Below are 12,614 nucleotides of genomic sequence, written 5' to 3' on the forward strand. Positions count from 1 at the left end.
GTTAGGCGCCTGACTGCCGTACTATTGCTTCTGGCTGAAAGACAGGTTGCATTGTACTGGGGCGACATCCAGAGCCCCGGCAGAGGAACTGACTGCGAGGTTGGGCCCCAAAGACATTTGGTCACCCCTAGTTTTGTTTCTTGCTTCTCAGACGGAGACTACCCCTGCCTGGGGTACTAGGCACCCCCTGAATAGTTTCAGCATGTGGTGCACTGATGTCAGGCGCATGTCTTGCAAACGTTAGTTTGTGTTCTGCTGGTTTATGCTTTGTCACCTATAAAGTAATATATAATGTGATGTGATGCTGTGTTGCTATCCATATGTTATGCTTGAACTGTGCAAACTAATTTGTATTTCACACTTATTGTTGCTGTAACACAGCTTTGTTGTAAAGTATGTAAAAATAAAATAAAAAAGAAGTACTGAAATGCAAGAGAGTTTTGAGGGACATGGAGATTGTGACAGTGTTTCAGGGCCAAGGAGAGACACCATGTAGCCATCTTGCATAGAACAACCACTAAAGACACAGTTTAAGACAAATACCTCTGTAATCAAATGTAGGTCTTTCAAGTTCTTCGTGCCTTTTCTTTTATTTCTGTTTCCTGATGGTAGCGTGTTTCTTCTGCCACTCTTAAGGGCACTCTTAGACTTGCAATGTTTTAGTCTGTTTTTGTCACAGGTATTTTGCCCTCATGTGTGATATTTTTGATCCTTTGGTTTCTGTTTAATTTTCCTCCAGTTCTTGTTGCTCTTCCCACCTTGAACTCTTCAGTAAACTGACTTGGCTAACAGTTTTTAGAGCCTCATTACAGCTGGTGTGTCCTAGATCTGTATGTGCAGTACCACATGCACTTGCGTCACCTTGAAGTTTTTTTTCTGTATTGGCTTCTTCCTCCTGTGGCGTCTTTCAAGTATCTAATGCAAAAAGAAATGGAAGGGAGGTTGATCAGTCGAGCACATGTCCTACTGATTAATTACAAATAACAATACATGGTATGCAGTTCCGTATGGATGAGTACTTCTGAACAAATTGTGTGTACAAAGACCCTTCAGGCCAAAGAATGCAAAGGCTCCTTCCCACTGAAGAGGCATGCTTCCTCATCGGGTTGTGCTCCTCGTTGGACAGGTGCTGTATTGCCCAATGGGCCCATCAAAGGGGCGCATTGCCAGAAATCTTTTCTGTTGCTGTCTACTTTGGCAAATTACCAAACCATCTGCAATGCCGTAGATAGTAACCAGGCGGTTGGCATTGATAGACTGGACTGAGTGATAGAGAACTAAAATTGACTGCGATCCTGGAGATGGTAACTGGCAGGCTAGCTGTGGGGATTTCATGATGGTAAGAAGGATTTTGGCATTTTGGCACCCTAACGTCCCCCCACATAACCCTTCCACCCCAGCCCTGAAGGAGCACAACCAAATGATGAAGTATGGATATGGTTCTATGTATTCAAAAAGGGTGCTTTCTTTGGCTTTTTCAAGTGTCACTTGCTTACGCATGTTTCAAACTGGGAAAAAAGTAAGGGGTGTCCATTGTATCCAGTACTGACAATTGTCTTTTATTCAGCAGATGTATAGTGACATCACGCCTCGGTCTTGTGATTAAGACGGACCTCTGAATCCTTGGAAAAAGACAGAAAGTGTATTGTGGGAGTTAAATGTGACCACTGTTTATGGAGAAGGGGAAATAAAAAAAGATATTAGAAAACCTGCGGTCTGCAAAGGGCTAAGTATTTGGGGAAATCTAGCAGAAATTTATCAAAAGTCTCTGTTAGAAAAGAGTCACTCTCTATGGATATAGTGAACTTGATGTACCCACAGCCACATAATGGGTGCCAAGGTATTGATATGACCTTTCATGAAAGCAGCTGGGCAAAGATTTTTAGAAAGACTGGCCAGGTTTAGTGACAATTTAATCAGATCACATTCATTGATTTGGAGGGACACTGTAAAAGTGGCAGAGAGTCCTTCAAATGGACATGCGTTCTACCTGCATTTCTTTCAAACGGACAGTACCTGCACTTTGGAATACTGAGTGCCAGCACTTTTGCGCTTCAATGTCGAGTCCTGGTGGTAGGTTAGCACTGTGTGTTTCTATCTGACAGCAGACACTATACAAAAACACGTCAGTGCTTTCAAACGAATTTGAGGCTGTTAGATAGTACACAAACTCGAATACTAACATCGTACATTTCCAGCATTCCAGAGTTATATGACTAAGATGTCACGATGGAGACTGCAGGCTTTACATGGATCCATGCCTCCAATGCACCTTTTAATCATTCATTACTTACACAAGCGCTGGATAGTGATACTGTTCCACAATTCGTCCAGGCTAAAAGGAAAGTCTCGAAAGACAGCCAGGGCAGATGGGCAGTCTATAGGTCTAACAAGCGTAAATTTTATGGGAAAAAAAAATAAAAGACTAATTGAGGAGGTGAGCAAATTACAAGATTATGGGATTGGGGGGCACTCAATCAAGTCAGGCTTATTTAATTATTTTCAGTGTAGTTATTGAGGGGTGCTCCACAGTACAGTCCTCATTACAGGTAATGTTGAAAGCTAGAAGAAAAAAGGCGTATTTCATCAATCTGTGAAACCGTCCTGGATGTTAGATTTTCTGTGGTCTCTCTTAAAACAATTAGCAGCCTTTTCACAATCCAGTGTTTGTTTCTTCAAAGGATGCATGTGTCAAAGTACTAGGCCTGGAAACCTCTGCAGGCGATGAGAAAATGACAGCCCGTAACACTATGTGCAGTGGCAGGTGTGACCGTTTCCAGGCGTTACAGCCTGTCTAACTTGACATAAACCACAAGACTGAAGTTCAGAATGAAATCCCCTTCTTGTTTCATAATCCTTTGAGTTATCTCAATGCTCTGGTGTTTATAAAAAAAGTTCTTCGGCACATGAGCCCCACTGTATATACAGGATAAAGAACAGCTCTTGCTAGTCAAGTACACAGTTACAGAGACCTCATATTTCACTCACTCAAGCACAGCTTCACTCATGGTTAGTCTCAACGGTCCCGTACACTTCAATGGAATTTCACCTGGGAATCATAAAGGGCCAGATATATTAACCTATTTTGCCAATTTGGAATTTGTGAGTGTTTGAGACTTATGAACGAAGCCTATTTTAGGAGTCAGTAAACTTTTACCGACCCCTAAATTGGTATTCCAGATATTTACTGAGTCCCACTTTGGAGAGGGCGCATTGTGGTCGTCCCTTCCAGGCTGCATTTCAATAACTATGTATCAATGATTTGTGAGTGGAATTTCGGCCGCAAACCAATGAAAAGTTACTGGCTCACAAGTTGGGGTAGTAACCTATTCCCAAGAGTGAAATGGTCTCCGTTGGACCCCTTCCTCTTTGTGAATTAGAGTAAAACCTTTGGTGGAAGTTGTCCATCTCACTGAAATGTTTAAAATAGATTTTTTTAAAGTGATCCGTTTCCTTAAGTAAATTGGGTTGCATTAAAAACAAGCGCAAGCGCATGCAACGCAGGCTCGACCCTAAAAAAGGTTCATTTAAAAGAAATTATGGGAATGGTAATCTGTTGACCACTGCAGGCCATCTTCCCTGTGATTGTGATCAATCGCAGTGAGGCACAATTGTGACCTGTCTAAGGAATATTAGTTTGAGGAGCGGTCTGGACTTTTTACAATTCCTTACTTTGTGAACCGACCTAATAGGTCAAATGTCAAATTGCAAAATCGGAGTTGTTTCACAAAAAAGGCCGTGCACATTTTCTGAGATATTTCTGCGAATCAATTTGTAGGACAGTTGCCTACAGGTTACAATCAACTCACTTGGATGTGGATATCTACTCACGTCAATAGTTATACAAAAATAAGGCACATTTTATATTGGTCACACAAATAACAGGGTGCAGACAAGTAACAGAGGACTTAAAGGTTAAGGCAGTGGCCAGGCTGTGACCTTAAACCACACTGTTCTTGTAAGTGCGAAATTGCAACAGTTTGATGCAGTGATGATAATATCATACAAAGATTGAAATTTAGGTAATGAAATGCATTCTTTTGAGTCATAAAACAACCGACATAGTAGCAAGTAAGTGCAAAGAGATAGCAAGGAAATTATACCATAACTTCGGCAATAAGTGTTCCCAATTCAGCATGAATTAGGATTTAAAAGTAAGCCAATGAGTTTCTTTTGCAAATGCAGACAGTTTTAGCCCAAGCTTGTGCTGCTCGTTTTCTGAAATACACGGAGTTTCTCTCAGTATTAGCTGTTTTTTCTTTTAGTGAAAGCACACACTTTGTCCACGTGCACGACTTTCCAGTGCTCTTTTAAAACAATTATTTCACTAAAATGTTATCATTTACTCTATTAGCAATACCACAATTTTGTCCACAAATGTAACATGTCCTTTACATGAAATGCTTTTATTTACTACTAACCCCAAGGACTGTTACTACCTCAGTTTTCAAGGTAAAGCCGCATATGCTCATGTTACTCCTAGTATACGCCCATGTTTAACCCCAAATGCTTAGTTTCAGCATCCAGTTCATCCATATCATATCAAGGGTGACAACTAGATGCCATGGCTGAACTCAGATGTTAGCAATGACTATCGGAATGATGCTGGGGTGGTCACCAGATGCAAGAGATAGAAACTAAATGCCAGGATGATGGCTATACTTTAGTGTACTCATAAGTCAAGATAAACCACAAATATAAAGTGTTTCTCATAGCCTTCATTAACATGGTAGGGGCTTTATGTGAGACTTTATAATACGCATGTAACAGGACACCACAAAGCGATCAATTGGAAAGAGATCTATAACGGAGACATTATTTAAGGGAATAATCAAAAGGACGTTGACTATTGCCGCATACCAGCAGCTCTACCAAGAAGTTCCGTCTTGGGCTCTGCCCTCTGTCTGGTGAACACAGGAAATCAAAATCTATTCTTTGAAGTCCGGGTGCAAGCGGAGTCAGTAGTATTTGGTGATGGAGCCCCAAACATCCACCGATCCAGTATCTGTATAAATTAAAAAGCACCTATGCGGGACGTCTCATGACAGGCTTGAATAGTTTATCTAGTTCTCTTTTTGACTATGGTACCTATTGTAATCCATTTAATAATAAGGAATGCAAACCTGCATAGCTGAAGCTAAAGTAGAAACCAGCAATGGATGAGCTACTCATGCCCCCAGTAGAGTCAGATGTCACTCATTGCACTGAAACTGCTTGATAAATAAAGGTCATCTTGCTCATTTTAGACCTGCTTTTCAGACAGCCTTAGCTATCTCAACAGACTGTTTTTCCATCTGAGGTACGAGGTTAAAAAAAAAAAAACTTACCTTGCCTCGGTCCCTGCCGCCTCGCACTCCTCTTCTTCTAGTGTCCCAACATTCACTGATGGGATACCAACACAGGCTTCCCAGCAATCCTGGCGCCGCTTTCAGCAAAAGCAAGCATGAAAGCAGCGCCAGGATTGGTCTGAGCGGTAGTCACTGCCACTCAGACACAGCCCTGGGGTCTGTGCAGTTTCTCCAGCCCAGCTGTTAAACACAGATATAAGGAAAAGATAGGGGTCTACCCTAATAACCCTACTATACCTGGGTAGCGTAAATACAATCTATGAACACAAGTGGTACAATAGGAGGGACAAATCTAAATACTAATTTATTCACAATGAGCTTCTTAATTGGTCATTGAAAGTGTACTTTAATTACAACAAAATTTATTTGGTTCATTTTTTGGACATAAAAAACAAAATGACACACATACAACATATGTAATACACAGTAGATTTACATCACAATTACCTACAGCAACATATACATAATCGTAACAAAAACTGTCTTCATCACTCTCCAAATTTCTTTTTGAAAAATGTAGTTGTCAAAATGTATTCAAACTCCAATCCACATAGAAGAGATGGTTGCGACAGCTATCACATCATAAATTTCTGTTTTCCTTAACTCCTTGTTAAAGGAGAGATGTGTGCTCTAATCATAGTCCGTACACTCAATATTTCTTGCAACCTCCTTATCAAAAAGTTGACGCATTTCAGCCCCTCCACATATGGGCCTCTTCAGGACTCATGTAGCGATAAAGACCTATAAATGATATACAAAATTAAATTTGACTCTCATAGAGATTATTTAGAAATGCTTCTAGAGAATTCCTTCACTGTGACGAATTATCCATGATGTATCGCACCCATATGTGGTGTTGTTAGTTTTTTAATAATCAACATACTCTCCATCTCTTTGTGCAATCAAAATCACTAATGTGGTTTAGTATAGTAAAAGGAAAGAGAGAAAAATATAATTAAAATGCTCTCTATCCATTTGTGCAGCTAACAAATCGCTGCTAGAAATGTGATTTCAATTTCTTAAAGAGAAGAAAAGATAAAATATAGGTACCCAACTAACCATCTTGATTAATCCAAAATACTAACTAACTTACAATACGAATTCAAGATTCTCCAAACCAGCAGCCTCTATATGTCTACAAATAAAGGAAACAACTTTATTGTTGTCTGGGAATCAAATGCTAAACACCTAGTCCAACTAATGTAAACCAGGAAAGTGTATTATTGGAGTTACTTCTTTCTTTATGAAAAGTCTGCCAATAGTTAGGCAAATCAGCCCTCCTGCGTGTGTTCCCGTCGCTGTTAGTCCTGGCAGTGGCTGCGGCCATCTTAGAAACAGGAAGGAGTCACAGCGGCTATCTTAACTGCTGACCGCTAATTATATTGCGTCCCATTTTATAAAAATGAGGCGGTTTTGAATGTTGCACCGCTCAGCTGTCACCTCTTCTTAACTAATGCCTTTCGATGACAAATACGTCGTCTTACGCACCAAGCGCGTACTTGTTATTATAAGTTATGGCTGTGGCAGCAGCCATTTTAGAACAGGAAAGATATATTCCTGTGGCAATGATCGCGGCGTCCTTCTTAACTATTGGCAACTTATTTAATAGCGTCAAGTTTACCAACACACAGACGGTTTTCATTATAAGACAACCTAGCTTTATGCCTCTCCTTTTATCAAATTACCCTAACTTTCTTTGGGATCCAAAAGGAAACATAAATGATAATCGTTGTGAAAAAGGTTATAACGGCGGCCATCTTAACTATTGGAAAAATTACAAATATCACTAGTGGCCATCTTGAGCTGGTTGAGGACTTAAGTAACCAGGTGCAAAACACTGTAAAATCTTACCATGTCATTGTTTGTTATCACAATCAGAATACCAATGATACAATACTAGAAGACCAACTTAAACAAATCTGAGAGGACTGATTAACACTGTTATAGCAGAGTTTTTTGTTAAGCAAAAACATTACCAGTCATCAAAACATGTAAACAAGTGTTTCTTCAGCTATTCTTTCTTAAGGAAACACTTCATACTGTCTGAAGAGATAAATTCTCTATTGGCACTCGTTACTTGCTTTTACGGCACCTTATGTTGAAAGGATATAGGAGAATACAGATCTATACTCATATCACCCCAATTATTGTATTCATTCGTACTTTGGCCCCTTCTTTAACATACACATCCTTAGTCTATATAACTCATTGTACCCAAAAGGCAAGGGTTACATATTTCCCATCTATGTACTTGTAGACATAAATCTATATAACATGTTTGACTTCATGATAACATCGCTTGCAATTAAATCAAAGACCATAGTGCATCCTGGTCATTCAGGCCACATCTTGCTGTACCATACTTCTCAATAAATCTCGCCTCAGTCATACACAACTTCCTATGAAGTCCTTGACGCTCTTTATTCGGGAGTATCACTTGCAAAACTGTCCACCAGATATCGTCTAGTTTATGATTCAATTCTTCATAATGTTCCACCAAAGGGGCACCTCTGATTCTGCATTTTATTCTTGATCTGTGTTGGAGGATTCTCGACTTAACTGCTTGCGATGTTTGTCCGATATACACCAGTCCACACAGGCACTTGATGCAATATATCACATTCTTGGTGTTACAATTAGAGAAACATCTTTGTCGATGTACCCGACCAATTTTCCTTATTTCATTAGTATCACTTACAAATGGACAGGCTACACAATGCATGACATCTATAGTGTCCCTGTAAAGGGGGCAATTGTGACATCATTCTCAAATCTTTATTCTTTTTGTCCCTGGGAAAAGATGCTTTTACTAAAAGGTTTCGCAAGTTCTGAGCTTTTTTGAACGCAAACAAGGTTTTTTCAATTCCTAGTCTACTCAATATTCTCCAGTTTCTCTCAATAATTGATCTTATTTTGTTTGCTCTAGGACTGTAAGTGATCACACAAGTTAAAGGGGTGTCTTTTTTCCTTTGTTTAGGAGTGAGAAGCGACTCTCTGGGTGTGAACCAGGCTCTGTTTAAAGCATTTTTTTCGGATTTTTTTGGATATCCCCTGCTCACCAATTTATTCGTCAACTCGATTGCATTCTCGAAATAATCTTCCTTGTTGCTACAGTTTCTTCGAATTCGCAAAAATTGGCCATAAGGTAGGTTTTCTTTTAAAGTTCCCGGATGACTGCTTAAAAAATGAAGCAAAGTGTTGTGGTCGTCAGTTTTTTGTATAGACTTATTTCTAAATGGCCGGCTTTGGCAAATATCCATAAATCTAAGAAATGTATTTCCTTAGTATCACAATTCAATGTGAATTTGAAGTCTATGGTATGCTGATTGAGCCAATCATGGAAAGAGGATAACACTTCTCTCTCGCCATCCCAAATCATTAGTATGTCGTCAATGTATCTAAACCACTTAATGATATTCTCGCTATACGGGTTAGAAGTAGAATACACCCACTTTTTTTCAAAGTAATCCATAACAAGGTTCGCTATCTCCGGTGCAAAACTGCAACCCCTGGATACTCCTTTTATTTGTAGATAAAAGGTCTCTTGGTACATAAAGAAATTCTTTTTGAGACAAAGAGTCACTAAGGTCATCAGGAATTCGGTGGGAGTTTTAATGTGGGGTAGGTGTGATTCTAACACCTGTCTAACTACCTCGATTGCTTCATCTTGGGGAATATTTGTGTAGCGAGCTTCTACATCTAAAGTCACCAAAATTTGTTTATCTTCATCAAATCGAATATTTTCTATTTTATTAATGATGCCCATCGAATCCTGGACATATGCCTTAGTTTGAGTCACATAAGGTTTTTAAAAAGTGTCCACAAATTGGGCTAGGGGCTCTAAAACAGACCCACATGCGGAGACAAGAGGTCTTCCCGGGGGATTCTGTAAGCTTTTATGAATTTTAGGTAGAATATAAAAGCGGAGAGTTCTCCCATCATTTTGATTAAGAAACTCAAATTCCTTTTTATCTATCCATTGGTTATTAAATGCCTCTCCTGTGATGGACTTCATTTTATGCTGTAATTCCGTAGAAAACTCTTCCTGGATTACACAATAGTAGTCTGTGTTATTTAACTGTGTCATCCCTTCTTGCTCGTATTGGTCTTAATTCCTTATGACTATTCCCCCGCATTTATCTGCTGGTTTGATGATAATATCTTGATTATTATCCAAACGCTAGATTGCCTCTTTTTCTGCCTTTGTACAATTCTGTTTAAAGAAGATTTTTTTTGTATTAAGATCATCTATTTCCCTCAACACTACATCTTCAAAAACTATTATTTCCTTTGGCATATCATTTTTATCAGGACAGAAAGATGATTTCGGTCTTAAACCACTACTATTCTCATCTGTCTCTCTAGAGGAGTCCGCAAAGTAAGCTTTCAATCTAAGTTTCCGTAAGAATCTCAAAACTTCAATCTTGCTATCCACCGGATCTTGAGTTTTGAGAGGTACAAAGGAAAGTCCTTTACTCATTATTTGGATTTCTGAAGAAGTCAAGGAATAAGTTGACAAATTATTTATAGGCATAATCTCTTTATTATTATCTAACGTCCGTTAAAGTTGGTCTTCTAGTATTGTTTCATTGGTATTCTGATTGCGTTAAGAAACAATGACATGGTAAGATTTTGCAATGTTTTGCACCTTGTTACTTAAGTCCTCAACCAGCTCAAGATGGCCACTAGTGATATTTGTAATTTTTCCAATAGTGAAGATGGCCGCCGTTATAATCTTTTTCACAACGATTATCATTTATGTTTCCTTTTGGATCCCAAAGAAAGTTAGGGTAATTTGATAAAAGGAGAGGCATAAAGCTAGAACAGGAGACAGCCTGGTTGTCTTATAATGAAAACTGTTGGTGTGTTGGTAAACTTGACGTTATTAAATAAGTTGCCAATAGTTAAGATGGCCGCCGCAATCATCGCCACAGGAATATATCTTTCCTGTTCTAAAATGGCTGCCGCCACAGCCATAACTTGTAATAACAAGTACGCTCCTGGCGTGTAAGAGGACGTATTTGCCGTCAAAAGGCATTAGTTAAGAAGAGGTGACAGCTGAGCGGTGCAACATTCAAAACCGCCTCAGTTTTAGAAAACGGGGTGCAATCTAATTAGCAGCCAGCAGTTAAGATGGCCGATGCGACTCCTTTCCGTTCAGCCACTGCCAGGACTAACAGCGACGGGAACGCGCGCAGGAGGGCTGATTTGCCAAACTATTGGCAGACTTTTCATAAAGAAGGAAGTAACTCTATATATACACTTTCCTGGTTTACATTAGCTGGACTAGGGATTTAGCATTTGATTCCCAGACAACAATAACGTTGTTTCCTTTATTTGTAGATATATAGAGGCTGCTAGTTTGGAGAATCTCTGATTTGTATTGTAAGTTAGTTAATATTTTGGATTAATCAAGATGGTTAGTTGGGTAACTATAGTTTATCTTTTCTTCTCTTTAAGAAATTGAAATCACATATCTAGCAGTGATTTGTTAGCTTCACAAATGGATAGAGAGCATTTTAATTATATTTTTCTCTCTTTCCTTTTACTATAGTAAACCACATTAGTGATTTTGATTGCACAAAGAGATGGAGAGTATGTTGATTATTAAAAAAACTAACAACACCACATATGGGTGCGATACATCATGGATAATTTGTCACGGTGAAGAAATTCTCTAGAAGAATTTCTAAATAATCTCTATGAGAGTCAAATTTAATTTTGTATATCATTTATAGGTCTTTATCTCTCCATGAGTCCTGAAGAGGCCCATATGTGGAGGGGCCGAAACGCATCGACTTTTTGATAGGGAGGTTGCAAGAAATATTAAGTGTACGGACTATGATTAGAGCACACATCTCTCCTTTAACAAGGAGTTAAGGAAAATATAAATTTATGATGTGATAGCTGTCGCAACCATCTCTTCTATGTGGATTGGAGTGTGAATATATTTTGACAACCACATTTTTCAAAAAAAAATTGGGAGAGTGATGAAGACAGTTTTTGTTACAATTATGTATATGTTGCTGTAGGTAATTGTGATGTAAGTCTACTGTGTATTATACATATGTTGTATGTGTGTCATTTTGGTTTTTATGTTAAAAAAACTAATCAAATACATTTTGTTGTAATTAAAGTACACTTTCAGTGACCAATTAAGAAGCTCATTGTGAATAAATTACTATTTAGATTTGTCCCTACTATTGTACCACTTGTGTTCATAGATTGTATTTACAGCTGTTAAACACAGCTGGGCTGGAGAAACCTAAGTGAGCATGTGTGTTTGGCCGGCTTCAGACGGCCAGCCAAACAGACATGCACTATTAGGTGCACTCTCCTCTCCTCCTCCCTCCCACCTCCCATTGCCCAGCCCCGCCCCTCCTTGCTGCCTGTGTCAGAAGCAGAGAAATAAAATGATAGTAAACTATCATTATATTTTTCTGCTCCTGCCTCAGCCAGTGGGGCAACGCTCCTCTGCCTTAGCGGAGGAGCTGTCCCTGGAAGATGGGTTAACCCTCTTCACACTTTGACTCCCTTCACTAAGTGATTGCACAACACCTGAGCACATTGTTCTCAATTGACTAAATATAGTTACTTTCTCTTCAATGATGAAGCCGGTTCACCGATGTTAGAAACTGGGTTTCTGGTTGACAGAGGTATGCATTGTGTCCAAGCAGGAACCACAATCTTAGTCAAGGTAAGTCAGATATACACCCTAAATTAACCTGTGCTTATCCCATGGTGGCTTGGCACAGAGCAGCCAGGCTTAACTTAAGAGGCAATGAGTAAAGTATTTGTTCAACACTTCAAATAGTAAAACATTGAAAACACCACACAAAATGATACCACACCTGATTAGAAAAATAGGGCTTAATTTAACAAATACAACAGGACCTAAACAACAATAATCCAACTAGTAGAAGTTGAGATATGAATTTTTAATGTTTTTTTTTTTTTTTTTTTAATATATTTTTATTAATAGTTCGCTGTTTACTTTTCACAGTTACATTTATGGAAACATATAATCCACGTTATTCGCAACACGTTAAAGGATACTTCACTTTGCATGTGCTCACAGATGTCTCATGATATGTTTCAACGCATAACCAGGTCTATATCCAGTTTCTGTTGCCTGTTAGCTCTAGGATTCTATATTTGTTTCCTTGGGTATCTAATTCCTTGTCTCTTTGTTACCCAGTTGTTTTACATGCTCATTTAACAGCTTCAACTTGAACTTAACTATGTACATACTTAATGGCTATTTGT

At 38.9% G+C, this 12,614-nt stretch overlaps 1 protein-coding gene across 4 annotated transcripts in view; it reads right to left on the reverse strand.

Moving 5' to 3' along the window:
* PPP1R42 (protein phosphatase 1 regulatory subunit 42) overlaps positions 1 to 12,614 on the reverse strand; it is a 433,409-nt gene that overhangs the window by 374,934 nt on the left and 45,861 nt on the right. Inside the window, exon 2 of one of the 4 annotated variants that reach the window (XM_069220285.1) lies at positions 544 to 915. The exons of 2 other annotated variants lie outside the window; for them this stretch is intronic. The gene's annotated coding sequence lies outside the window, so the exon portion shown is untranslated. Of the gene's footprint in view, positions 1 to 543; positions 916 to 12,614 lie in introns of those variants that run through there. One more of the 4 variants, XM_069220288.1, reaches the window with a different exon arrangement.

This window comes from Pleurodeles waltl, chromosome 2_2, assembly GCF_031143425.1.
Source record: "Pleurodeles waltl isolate 20211129_DDA chromosome 2_2, aPleWal1.hap1.20221129, whole genome shotgun sequence".
NCBI classification, from domain to species: Eukaryota; Metazoa; Chordata; class Amphibia; order Caudata; family Salamandridae; genus Pleurodeles; species Pleurodeles waltl.